A 14051-nucleotide genomic window follows, 5' to 3' on the forward strand; every position below is an offset into this window, starting at 1 on the left:
TCTCAGAAGACTTTTTCTGTGTTTCCCCCCAGCTTTGTACCAGTAAAGGGTGTTTTGCTCTTGGCCTGAAGCAGAGTGTTTATTTAATTTTTGTATTATTATGAAATTTTAATAAAAACACCAGAATGTTCAACATCAGTAAAACTGTTTTGCCAAAGAGCTTCTTGGGCATCTGTCTGTTTTAAGACCATAATTTCATGCTAAAGAAATGGGAAAACAGTAAATAGATGCAAAAAGAGCTTTAGAGGACAGTATGTTCTGCAAATCCACAATTCTCATTATCTCCCCTCAGCAGCGCATCCAATCCATGACTGTCAGATGAATTGGATCTTGCATTGCAAAAGACATTATCTTCTATTGGGAAAAAATGTTTAGGAGGCATCAAGGAGTACTCTGAGAACAAGAGCACCACTTAAGCGATGAGTAGCTGCTGACTCACCAGAAAAAAATTCTGCAGAGGCAGCTAATTTACATATAAGGATACTTAGCATTTGTAAACACTGCCTTGCATCTACAGAGAACTGTGCAAACATCTAATCATATATCACTTACACAAACAGATTAGTACTGTTAGTCACTTTGGACTCCTCTATTCCTGAGAAATACAATCCGATCTGTAGTGTCAATTTAACATATCTTTCATTGCAGTAGTTGGTAGGGACAGAAAAAGGAAGTAGAAGTCTTAGGATTTTCCAGGTTGCTTTGGGGAGTAATGTATCCAACCCCTCTTCAACAGCAGGGGTAACTGAGTACTTAATTGTCTTTGGAAGCCACTGCCTTTAAATTCAATTTTAATCTCGCCTACAAGCGATGATAACACAAATTTCTATATTTCTTATATGTGAAACATTTATTTGCCACTATAAGACACCACAGCATTTACAAATGTTGCAGATAAATGGCGAAGAGGGTGAGGGAACAGCCTGAAGTGGTAGCTGGGGGGAAAATGAGACACATGCTCAAGGTTTACACTGATGTTGTTCTGTAAATTTAATACTTTGTTTTTCAACCCTCTTGTTAATGATTCTGCTTTGTAGATGAAGTAGATTCAGAACTTTCTAGACTTTTCAGTTACATTTAATATAATCTTAGACCAATGAGGGTGGAAATGTGTAAAATAAGAGCAGTATTTGACTGCCTTTTAAGTAGCTTGATGTTCATGTCACACTGAGCTAGAAATAAAATATGCATTACTATATAGACAATCACCTCTAGATTTTTGGGGGGAATTATTTTGCCATAGTTGGCAAATTAATTTTTATCCTTTATGTGGATAAAATACAAAGCCAGATGAGGAATTGGTACTGTGTGTCTCTATATATTTATTCATAATGAATGTAAATTAATATTATTTTCAACCATTGTTTTTTCCTTCCTTTATGTAAAACTCAAGCTACCAATAGGGTGCATATTACAATGTTATGACTTCTGTTGCTCCTCACTGAGCTCTGCTTTTGGGCTTGTGTGAACTTTTTGAGCAGCTCTAATGGACTAAGCCTCAGAGATTCTGGGTTGGATTTCTACTTCAGCCATAAGCTTTCATACATTATTTTTATCGAATAATGATTTAATACAATGTTGTATATTTCTGAAAATGAAACCTGAGCTACAAATTCATAGCATATAACTCTCTATATAAGGGTGTGTATATATAAAAATAAGAAGTCCGGAGTGTGGAACACAAAAAGTTAGAAGGGTCACAACAAGGAAAGAGGTTATCAGAAAAGCAGAGTGCATAGCAACTTGTAGCAGGTGCCGAAAATATGCACATCTGCCCATGAAGAAGTAAATAGAAAGAAGTGAAGAAGTTGGTAATAGACTTTTTCGAAAGCTGCCTAGGAAACGCAGATACTAAGCCTTAAAGGGAATGGGTAAGTCCCCAGAAGGCTTCTTTTCTTTTATAAATATGTAGAGGGAAAGCAAGATAAAAAATAAAACTTCAAAGATAGATGTAAAATAATTTTCTTTTATCTATTATCTTGCCTACTGCAATACACTAAAGCAGTTTTCTGAATGTTATGGAATTTAATGTTAAACAAAAATAAGCAGAAACAAAAATCTGTTCTAATTTCCTTCTAATTACTTGCTCAGAACCAATCAAGCTGCTAGTCGGGGGAATTCACGACAGCACACAGATTAACATTTTGCTATCTTTGTTTTTACATACAAAATTTGGTTACTTGCTTAATGGATAAAAAAAATTGTTGAATTAAGTTTAAAATATTGATGGCTGATTGATTATTTCTTGAAGGAATATACACATGATCTTGTGGCAAGATAATCTTGAGATTGCTTTGTTGTTTTTTTTTTTCAGCACTATTAGCTAAAGGAAAACGCCTTCCAAATCTCGGCTGCTGGACAAAACCCCAAATTAAAGTAACAGTGATAATATTTCTCTCCATTGAAAATAAGGATGAGAATGCTAAGTGATGTGTCTTTAGAACAAACAGATTTCTAAAAATCGGGAAGAGTTCGAAACTGATTTCTTTTGCATCTGCACTTGAGTAGTCTTGTACATATCATCAAAATATACAATTTCTTTTTCTCATGTAAATTAAAGGAAAGCATGGGCTTAAGGTTTTCAAAGTGTTACCTGTATTCACAGGAAAAGTACAGTGTATATTTGGATTATAGTATTTCTTTGTGTTATTTTATTTCTTTATGCTGGGTCTTGAGCATTATCCACTACACTTAGGGAAGGATGTGATTTGTTTTCAGAAGAAACTTTACTCCTAAATTCCTTTGAAAAATCTCACTTACTAAATCTGTTATAGCCGTAATTCTTTATAGAGATAACAAACAGTGTGTGTCTTGTCTTTATATGCTTTAGAAAAGAATTAGTTTGACTAATTCTAAACTACTGGCATGCCAAAAGAAAAAGTAATAATGAGTTGGTAAATGGGGAGAATTTTACTTGGGTTTCTTCCTTTGTTCTTTCTTTTTCTTCTTTCATTTTTACTCTCTTCTATTTTCTTTCCTTTCTTTTTTTACCTTCCCTGCAGCTTTCTTCATGTTGACTGCAGATAAGGAGGGAGCTGTTGGTATTTCAACTATCAATTTGGAATATAGGAAGAGTTTACATGTTTCACTGCCTAAGATGGATGTTTCTGAGTTTGATACCTCTGTTGTTTGTGGTTTGGTGGTTTTTATTTATTTGTTTGGGTTTTTTGTTTGTTTGTTGTTGGGGTTTTTGTTTGGTTTTTTTGCGTTTTTTGGTGCTTTGTTGTTGTTTTTTTTTTTTTTCCCTATGTTGGCATATTTCTGCAAAACATTGGTAGCATAACATTCCTGAATTTCTCAGAAACTAAGAGGTGGGAAGGAAAGCAATGCCTACCCAAAACTTATTTTTTCCTGTAAATACTTGTGAAATAATGTTTAAATGATTCTGGTAAATTATAAGAACAGCAAACAAAATCAAACCAGTAACGGAACTCCAAAATTCAGAAACCCCAGCTTTAGCCCCTTTCTACTCCCTAAAACTTCAAACATTTCTGCAGTAGTAAGGATGCGCTTAGCTCGTAGAAGGAGAAGGATGCCTGAAACCAGGATGCAGCTTTGGGAGAGGTGTGGAGAGGAGGGAAGGCACTCTGACATTCAGCAGGGCATTTACTGACACAGGGACCCATGCCAAGTAGTTTGTTTTGCTCTTCTTACTTGTTTTATTGCTTATCTGTGTATAGCCTTTCTTAGCTAGTATTTAAAGTTGAACTTAGTTGAACATTTTAAATAATCTTCCAGTTTATTTTTTCATGAAAACTCATTTGCCTTGCTTACCTTCTCTTTGGATGTGGTTATTTATCTCAGTGACGAGTTATGCTTACTGAAAGAATTACTGAAACATCTATAGAAAAGAGACGCAAATAGCAGCATAAAAATTCTCCTTGTGAACATGAAAACATTTGCATGAGAGAGGTTTCTGAATGCCCGCAAGGCAAAGCCTTGGTTTGCAAGCTCATGGTATGGACACAAACTTTATTTTTCTGCAGCATGATCTAGCTTTGTTTCACTACAGTAGCCCCCTATTTTTCGTGGTTTCCTAGTCCTGAGTGAGAACTATAAAAGTCACAATATGCTGTGTTAATGAGGGAGCACCAGGCTGGCTCTCTGCAAGTCTTTTCTTTGTGGTTTTAAATCAGAAAATCAGACATCTTTTTTTGCCTGTGTAATTTAATGTGGCTTAATTAACTAATGTTTTAAGTGAGGATTCAAGTATCCATGTAGATTAAATGAGCCAATTTAGGATCCTGCAGGAGCTGAGTCCCTCTGAAAATACATTACATCTCTTCTTCCACAAAGGAATACAGAAAATATTTAGAAGTCATGAAAGAAAAAACAAAACTGATAAAGAAAGGAAATTTGGCTTTTTCTTCTTCATTTTTTTGTAGAAGGCCTATGACAACAGAGCATTTTCTTCTCATCCTCCAAAGGCTTTGGCCTGGCATCCCAAAAAGTGAGAGCACACGGCCAAGAGCAGGGAGAGAGCTCAGAGCTCTTTTATTATCAGCAGCTTAATCAGGAGCGTGGAAGAAATAGGCACCATGCTGCCTTAGCCCTGTGTCTGCCATTTGGTGGCCATGGCTGTAACCCCTGAGTGCTGGTGCAAACTGACTGAAAGCTGTTCCTGCCCCATGGGACGGCCCCAGGGTAGGAGCTGCTGCCAGCAACTGGCTCCTGGTGAGGAGCCTTGGCTGTCCTGGGTATCTCTCCTGTCTCCTGAGCATCCCTGGTGCCTCATTAACATCTAAGATTCATTGGATGGCTTGGACTGTTACACTCTTAAAACCTTAGTTAGGCAAACAAGAACTTTTTGGATTCCTGTGTGTCTGGTGAATTCCCTTATCCCACAAGCAAGTTCTAAGGGTGGCAAAGCATTTCTCTGGGCTGAGGGTTCAGGTTCATAAACACAGTCCCCATGGGGCTTCTGATGCCCCAAAGGCCCCACATCGCTTGCAGACAGTGTCAGATGTCAGATATTGATTGGTTTTTAATATTTCAGGATGTTTACAATTACTTCCTCATACACATTTATTTTTATAGGGTTGAATGTTCATCACAACTGCAAAACCGCCTGCTATGCAAAGAAGCCAACTTTTGTATACATAAGGACACAGTAGAGTAAAAGCTATACAGAAAAACTTTAAAGAGCCAACAGTAAGTCAAAGGAAGCATGTTAGAATGTTTAATTTCTACAGACACATATCACAGCAAGACAAAGGAAAGAGAGTGATGTACTTGTTAACAGTCAGCATATAGTAGACACTGTGTTTGGAATAATTAAATCTTTAGAATTAAAGATATATAAATCAGAATCAAAAGACTTCTCTGAATTCAGCACCTCAAACAATAGCGCTGCTGAAATAGAGGAAGTATTGTATTTTGGGTGTTAAATGGTAAGGCTTTACACACAGAAGAATTACATGTTATTCAGCACTGTATTCTTTCTGTGGAAGGACATTTATAAAAATGCAGACGCTCATGACACCTTCTGTAGACTATGAGGCAATTAATGGTGAAGTCTTCTGGAAACAGAAATGAGATTTTATAAGTAATTCTTAAGATAAACATTACAGAAATGCTGAGGTCCTGGTTTTTACAAGGGAGGAAGGCTTCTAAATCTATCAGGTACTCCTGAGAATATCGCTATTTGCTATATCTCTGTAGCATTTTGGTGTTTAAGTGCCCATTTTGAGATACTTTGGGCCTGATTAAAAACCAACAGTAATGGCTGAGCAGTTGGTATAATCACGGAATTCAGTCAAACTAACATAAGGCTGAGTTGCATTATGATCAGAGTCAAGGTTGTCAGTGATCAGGTTGCCAAGTAGTATTTTAATATATAAATAATAATTAAGATATATTTTTTGTGGTTACTAAGGGTTTTTTGTCTGAAGTACTGGTTGTCTTGTTTTGTCAGAAATGGGCCATCCCAACACAACCTGGCCTCCAGGCCTGGCAACCACTGGCTTGAATTCCTAGATGAGAAGGGCTGTTTGCTGTTGTGTGTGGGACAGGGACTATTCCTTGATATCCTGTATCCCTGAAAATGAGACCTACCCCCAAAATAAGCCCTACCCCCAAAATAAGCCTTAGCATGATTTTTCAGGATTTTTGAGAACGCTCAAAACATAAGCCCTACTCCAAAAATAAGCCCTGGTTAGAATTCATTGAAAAAGTCAATTTGAATAGTTTCCAGGCAGCTATACAGGCAAAAAAGTAAGCATCTTTTGGAGCAAAATCTAATAGAAGATGCTGTCTTGTTTCAAAGGAAACAGGGTATCTAGTTTCCTCTCTTTACAAGTCTTATTTTCTACTTGATGAGAAGTGGAAAACATTTAAAATTTTAGGAATGTTTAGGATGCAAGAAACGAAGTTTTCTACTAAGCTCCATTTACAGTCTAGGAAAATAATAAAATATTTTTATAGAGAAGAATAGGTACCCTTAAAGTATTATTAGAAAAATATTTTTCCAGACCTTTAATACAAGTAGCTTACACAGACATTTACTGTGAATGTTGTTGCATGTAGCTGTTTTTATGAAGCTATTTTGATGTTCCTGAATATTATGCACAAAAGAAAGCATCCTCATTTTGTTAGTTACTACTTACGAAAATGACTTTATACATCTTATTTATAACCTAAATGTAGAGTTGTGACTTTATCTTGATTGTTATGCCCTATTGGAGTAAAAATACAGTTATATGCAGTTATACTAAAGTAGGAACAGAGGAAAAATACCCCGTGGTTTGTGTAGGTAGCTATTGCACTCTCTTTTTTACAGGGTTGGTTTACAAGACAAAAATGTTCATTCTTTATTTGTGTGAACAACCAACTGTAGCAGCACCAATGTCTGTAACTGGATTTCATTATGGAAATTCAGCTAAAAAGGGCCACAGGCACAAAAATCCATTAAAATGTTTCTATTGCTTTACATATTCTTCCGTGATAAAAATAGCCCTATATTTGAATTTAAGAAGCTTTAGCCTAAAGGATAGCAGATGGATATTAAGGAGATTATAATAAAGAAGGGTATTATCAAAAAAAGAAGAAAAAAAAAAAAGGCAGATGGGGTAGAACCATTCTTTCATATTTAGGGAAACCATTTGTAATAGCAAAGGCATTCTAAAGATCTTATCTCTTTTTAGGTAATCAATAATGACTTGTTGATTCTTTATGTTACTTTGTGAAGGCCTGATATAAAAATGGGCTTGTTTCAATAACTAACTAAATAGCAGCTAAAATTTGGATGGATCTAGGACAGTTGCATTGTTGCCACTGTAACAATGTAAAATGTGACGAGTGGCTGCCATCTAAGCATGTTTTGAAATAAACAGTGAATGCTGTTTGGCTTATTGAGGGTTTTATAAAAACACACTTCAGAGGTTTCTGATCACATGTAGCCATTGTCAATTCTAGCCACAATTTCCGTTGCTATGAGTCTACTTTATACCTGAACTTTTTTCCTATCTTTAGTCCTGACAACTTTAAAGGGTTTCTCAAGATTTTTGAAAATGTCTGGTTCCCTTGGAGTCCAGACAGAGCTTTCCAGCAGCCAGCTCAGAGTTTCTGCCTCAAACACAAAAATAAGTTCTTACCTAGTGTGGGTGCACAGATCACTTGTGTGGGTGCACAGATCACAGATCAGCTTGGTACATGTCTTATAAGTTTAGGACAAATCAGAGTGATGTGCCATTTTTGCATGGCAGGGAGCAAAACTACAAACCTACCTACAAACCTGTCTGGCAGTTCCAAGAGTTGTTAGATTGAAACATTATCGTGCATGGGGGCAAGACTGCAACCAAACTGTCCAGAAGCATTCTGTAGTGAAGCAGTAGCTGATCGCTTCTTAGAAGACGGACAGACTTTCAGTAGTTCAGCTTCCTTCCTCCTCTGAAAGGGGGAATTCTTGGATAGCAAGGGCCTGCTGCATCCCTGGATGTCTGTGATGAAGGTCAGAGCAGCTGACAGGAGGAAAAAAAAAAATAACAATAATAAAATCACATGTGGCTCATCTCAACTCTCTGGTGTGCTGGCTGTAGGTGGCCCATTTAAGTCTGACGGGATTAGCTGGCTTCAGTGGGCTTGGCATCTGTGTGAGGAAGGTTAGACTTTTCCTTCAGTTCAGTCTGTCATACCTAGCTGGTCCTAATAACATTTCAATGATTGCATTCTCCTTCTTATACTTACCCTTTCTTGGTTGAATATCGTGAGCTGTGTTATAAGGACGGATTTGCTAGATATTGCTCATGCTATTTGAGTGAGCCCTGGGACTTTTCCAGTGAAAGATAAGGGAAGAAAGGGACAGGGGAAAAAAGAAAACAATTGCAGGTCTTAATAACTAAGAAGGGTTAAACAAAGAGATGACTGCTGCAATGCCTAAATGTTCTTGGCATCCCTTTAATGTGAAGCCTTTTCATCTGAGTTATACCTTCAGAAGTCAGATCTTGCTAAACTCCCTTTGAGTTTTGTGCTTCCATTTCTGCCCTAATTACCTTTCTCAGAGTGAGATTGCTCTTCTGTCTTAGCAAAGGGGGATTTTTTAAATGCAATGTTGTATTTTTATATATATATATAGAGAGAGAGTCAGATTCTAGTCTTTTGTTCTTGGCATTCACCATATGCTACTGTTTAATATTTAATCAGCCCCACCTCATCAGAAACACTGCTGGCCTCATTAGATAATTAATGGCTGCCTGCGTCTCATTTGCTTCAGTTGATACATCTGCAGCCAGTAATTAGAGCAGGAGTTTATTAGTTGCACTGGCTTAGTTTATTTGTGAAACAATCTCTCCTTTGATTGAAGCCGCTGGGATTGGCATATGTGGACAGCCTGCCTCCCTGTGCAGTAGGGCTCTTTTGTTTACATTTTTGCTCCAGTTTTGCAACACTGCACATCCTGGCAGCCCTAGGAACAGTTGGTGGTGAAGATTTGCCTTTTATAATTTAGGAGATAATTGGGTAATTCAGTGCAGTAAAGCTACAGCAAGGCAATTCTGTAATTTGGGGGAAGGGTGAGGAGGGAAATCTGGTAGACAATTTGTTCATTTATAGTTTCTAGTTTTTATTTTTTAGGGTTTTTTTTTATTATTTTTCAAGCATTTTAATAAAAATCATCTGGATCTGTGAAGGGTATATGTGCGTAGCACAATGTGTTTGGCAAGCTTTTACTTCTCAATTTTCATCTTGATATATTAGCTAAAGTCAAGCTACTGTTCTTAAATATTGGTGAGTGATCACATGCCAGTATCAGTAACCCATCCTCCTTAGGGAATCCCAGGGTTAAACCTCTCTCCTTGGTCTGTCTCCTCATTTGCAAATGTATAAAATGTACTATGATATTTTCTTCTGGCCTTGTGAATTTATGACAAGTCTCTCACTGAGTAGTCTAAAGGAAAGCCTTTATACAATTGACTATATTAAAATAATGAGGTGAATTGTTCCTGCCTCTAAGAGAAAACACAGAATCTTCTCTTGTCAGGATTCAATCTCTGAAAGAGCCTTTCCTATTGTTATACCTCCTCAGGTACAACAGCAACCTGATTGTGGTTTCCTCTTTCTCTGAGAAAATAAGTCTTATAGCTGTTTCTCCTCCTCTTAAACACTTTCCTGCACCAATGCTTATCCAGCCAGGCAGAAGTTTGAATGGGGAGCTGCTCTCTCCTCATTGCCTGGTTTTGACTTACATCTTTGCTGAGCAACTTACCTTGACAGTGCCTTTGTGTCTATACGTATTGCTGTGTTCACCTCTGGAACAGCATGTATGGATGTCGAAAAGCCCCTAGCAACATAATGCAAGAGTTAACAGTTAATGTTGGGAAGAGATCTGTATCAAATTCAATTATCTTTACCACTACGAATAGAAAGGCAAAAGAAAAATTGTTTCCTTTTTTTTGCATTTTTATTCTGCAAGGGGCCAGATTATTGAGTCAGCACTGATTTTTCTGTGTGAGAAAAAGTAATTCAGGCTGTTAACTCTGCTGTTGCCCTCAGTGAGGATTCAACTAAAGGGAATATTTCTGGTTAGGTCTTGTTCCAAGATTAGCCTGTCAGATCTATCCGTCCTTGCCTGTGTGCAAGAATTCCTGCAATTAAGCCTTATTTCTCTTATAGTACCTCTGTCTCTACCAGCACATGTGGCCCCAAAAGCATTTCCTACAGCTGCTGTTCTCTGAGCTGCTCTTTTCTCCTGCTTGTTGACCCTCCTAGAACCAGGAGAAGGCTGTTGCAGGGCTTTCAGCAGGTCAGTGCTTTTTGCCTTCAGCCTTACTGCAAAATAAACAGGTTCTAGTCAAAATTTAAGCCACACCTTCTTTTTTAACCTGTGTGCAAACCAGGTAAATTACTGCAGGCTGGAAGCATCCTCAGCTTCTAGAGAGCTGGGTTGAAAGTAATCCTGGGTGAGTTATTCAGTTTAAAGACATGAACTCTCTGATAAAACTTGGGGCCAACTCCCTACCCTTGTTGTTTTCATGCACTAGTGAAGTGCTTTTAGCTGTCTTTCCTGTGAAGCCTTCTTTCCACTATTCTGTGTATCTGGGTGGGGTTTTTCATTGGGTTTGGGTTGTTTGGTTTTTATTTTGTTTTGGTTTTGTTTCCTGTTTTGTGAGCCACACTGTGTGCTCATTCCAGCTATCTTGCTCCCATAACTGACTTAATTTTTTTTCTCCTCTTTTTTCCTCTCTCCTTCTGATGTTATTTAGAGATTTAACCCTGGAGAGGAGCTAGAATTCATGCTAACCACACCTTTAAAGGAATGGTACCAGGCAGCCTGGCTTCACAATTGGAAGGGATGTCAGCAAGCAATAGTTTTACTATAGCTCCAAGCAATGGTTTCCTTATCAGTCTTCAAAACATTAAAAAGTCTTTTCTTCTACTAGATAATCCTTTATCATGCCTCTGTAGCTCCACTTAGCCTACACCACACATTCAGTGTGTTTTGACAGTTCTGGCCTGATGAAAGAGCTTGTGCTATGTTTGTAATTGATTGTACCCATAAATGACTCACGGACTCTATTTTGTCTCTGTTGTTCAGGGTGTCACTTGAGCTTTTTGTTTGTGATTTTCTGTTTTGATTTCTCCACAGTGAGAAGAGCTTTTGCAGAAACAAGTTTAGATTCTCATTCATAAGGTGTTGTTGGGCTGCCTCTGGAAACGGGAGGAAGCAGAGGCAGCCGCCAGTGTTTGCTGAGCAGAGCAAGAGTCTAATGATCGCTGCCTGGGGTCCAGGGGTATCTACAGGCTGCCTGGGCAGTGCGGCCTGGAAAGCTGCATTGGTCTAGTTGGGTAATAAACTCTCATTCTTTCAGACTTCTCTGTGATTATTTCTGGTCAGTAATGGTGTCCTGAGCCTTAGTAATGGTTAAACTTACCATAGTAATGGTACAGGGCTATCTACCAAACCACATTTGGGTTAAATTTCTACATGGCAGTACTAGATGTGCCTGCACAACTAATATTACTATACATTTGGCTAGAACTGTAGGTATCTGTGTATATTGTCTGTACTGCTTCATGCATTCTGTGTATTTGAACTGATTCTGTATTTGCTAAATTTACCAAGATCCAGTTATTTTCTGAATCCTCCCAGAGTCTTATGAATAGTGTTTTAAATGTCAGGGTTTGAAGGTTGAATGGTGTTACATTTCCAGGTCTTCAAAACAGTGTTTGAATATTTAACTTCCTAAGATGCGTTCAAGAATTCTAATTTTATTTTCGAGTCCTAAACCCCAAGATTTCTTTATGATTTGTTTACATGACTACTAGTATTAGCTTAGAGGACTCTCATTATTGTGCATATATACAGCTATATTGTCCCCTTTTTTCACCTTTGCATGATGAAGTGACGAAGTGAAAGGCAAGGACACATGCTAGATGATTCTTCAGAGAGCCAAATGTCTTCTTTTCTCTTTTCTCTTTTCTCTTTTCTCTTTTCTCTTTTCTTTTCTTTTCTTTTCTTTTCTTTTCTTTTCTTTTCTTTTCTTTTCTTTTCTTTTCTTTTCTTTTCTTTTCTTTTCTTTTCTTTTCTTTTCTTTTCTTTTCTTTTCTTTTCTTTTCTTTTCTTTTCTTTTCTTTTCTTTTCTTTTCTTTTCTCCTCTGACTTACACTCTGCATGGCAATTTATCCTTGCACACCTTCTCTTCAGATCTAGAAAGTGTTATTCTCCCATTTTATACAACTCTCACAACGGAATTTACAAGACTAAAAAGCTGTTCTTAAAATTTCGTTAGGAAATTAAGATTTTCCAGACTACTGCAGTCTGTTAGAATTGGTGTTTAAAGTAATAAATAGATGGAAGCTATTGCCACAAGCTGAAATGTAAGAGAAATTTAGCTGATATATCATATAATAGCAAGGGAGACACTAGAACACACACTACTTCAATAACAAAATGATGAAAGGTTAAAATAAATCTCTCGATATGTGCCATTTTTGTCTTAAAACAGTCTAATTTCATTGTTGTCAAGTTTATATATTCAGAGTCTATCTCCTTTCAGTAATCTTAGGCTTGCCATTCACTCCAAGGAACACAATTACGTTAGTTCCAAATAAGGGCTCTTTGATCTCTTTTTATTCCTCCTTTGTTTCTGCACAATGAAAGCTAGGGGAACTCAATTAAAGTGACTTAGTCTGGTCTCTTGACAGAAGTTGTTACAAGTGAAGGGTTTGATTCTCCCCTCAGTTAAACCTGTGTTTTGCCAGTGTAGCTACATTGACACTATCAGAGTTGCATTGATGGAAAGCTGGTATAATGGAAAAAAGGATCAATCCTGAAGTTTCTCCAAATAGGCCATTTGAACAAACCACGACTTTCTTTTTCTCAGCTGAACTGAAAGCAATTTAATTGGCTTTCAACGTAGGCTGTTCAGTGAATGATTCCCAAACTGAAGATGAGCACGCTTCCAACATAAAGAAGAGATGCATGTTTTTGAAATAAACTTTTGTTTGTATTAATACCTGGTAATCCTATAAAAGTATATTTTAAGAAAGAATGTGCCCATGGCTGTCACTGTTGCCAGACCTTAAAGCAGGAGTGTTACTCAGATTTTATTTTTTTAGTGCCTTAAAGTCCCTGATCATGCGCTGTGTGTTAGCGGTTTCTTTTTCTGAGAAAAGGCATGAATTTTCTGTGGTATGCACTCAGCTTTTATTTTCAATCCCGATAATATTCGCCATCCTCAATATAAGTTTTTAGGTCTTAAATCAGTCTGTCTCTTGTAAAATCCAAAGATTTGCTAGAGCCTGCAGGGATTATGAACACTTGGTAATTACTCCAAAATAAAATATCTCTATTGATAAAATAGAAACCTTAAACATCACTGTATGTGTTGCTGTTCAGAAAGCACGTTCAGGGCACAAACATTGTTGGAAATTTGGAATATTCTGATGAAAATAGACTACATAAGCTCTTTACTCTTTGTGAAATACAGTAAAAGGTCATTAGTATTTTATATAACTGCTGATTTTTTGCATAATATTTGGCTTTTTCTTGTTCAGTTTCTAATTTGGGTATTAATCAGAGTATGTGCTATTGGAATATTTATTTGGAGAGATGATGTCTTTATAGAGAAAACTTTGAAGAAATAAGAGTTAACCTGACTGCTGAGCATAGTTTTTTCAACTTGTTTTTGTTTAGGTTTTAGGTGGGTTTTGCCACCTCCACCATTTATATGTGCAAGTTTCTTAAACTTTTTGAGGTAAATATTTTTTACTAATTTATTAGGAGACATTTATTTACACATATGCCCCATTAGATTTGAGCAGCACTACCATGACTAAAAGAGCTCTGTTAATGCTACAACAACTGTCAAATACTTCTTTTCCTTTATTCCTCTTATTTTTGAGACAGTGGCTCCTAATCGTATCATGTGGAGGGTTTTTGTCAGTCACTGGAGTTTTTCCATGCTCAGTTTTGCACCAGCCTTATTCATCCTATTAATGCTGCTGTGAATCTTGTGGTCCTTACGTTCTCCAGTTATTAAAGGTTCCTTGTCAAGCTTTATTTAGGAAATCATCTGATTTGGCTTCCTTTCTCTTCTCTCAGGATGCACTCATCC

General features: G+C 37.2%; 1 long non-coding RNA gene across 2 annotated transcripts in view; it reads left to right on the plus strand.

Moving 5' to 3' along the window:
• The window catches only part of LOC110363257 (uncharacterized), a 70036-nt gene that overhangs the window by 10537 nt on the left and 45448 nt on the right, over positions 1-14051 (plus strand). The window contains exon 4 of one of the 2 annotated variants that reach the window (XR_002421195.2): positions 5038-5211. The exons of the other annotated variant lie outside the window; for it this stretch is intronic. This is a non-coding gene — a long non-coding RNA (uncharacterized LOC110363257). Of the gene's footprint in view, positions 1-5037; positions 5212-14051 lie in introns of those variants that run through there. 2 annotated transcript variants of the gene reach the window in all.

The sequence above is a fragment of the Columba livia genome, chromosome 15, assembly GCF_036013475.1.
Source record: "Columba livia isolate bColLiv1 breed racing homer chromosome 15, bColLiv1.pat.W.v2, whole genome shotgun sequence".
Lineage (NCBI taxonomy): Eukaryota > Metazoa > Chordata > Aves > Columbiformes > Columbidae > Columba > Columba livia.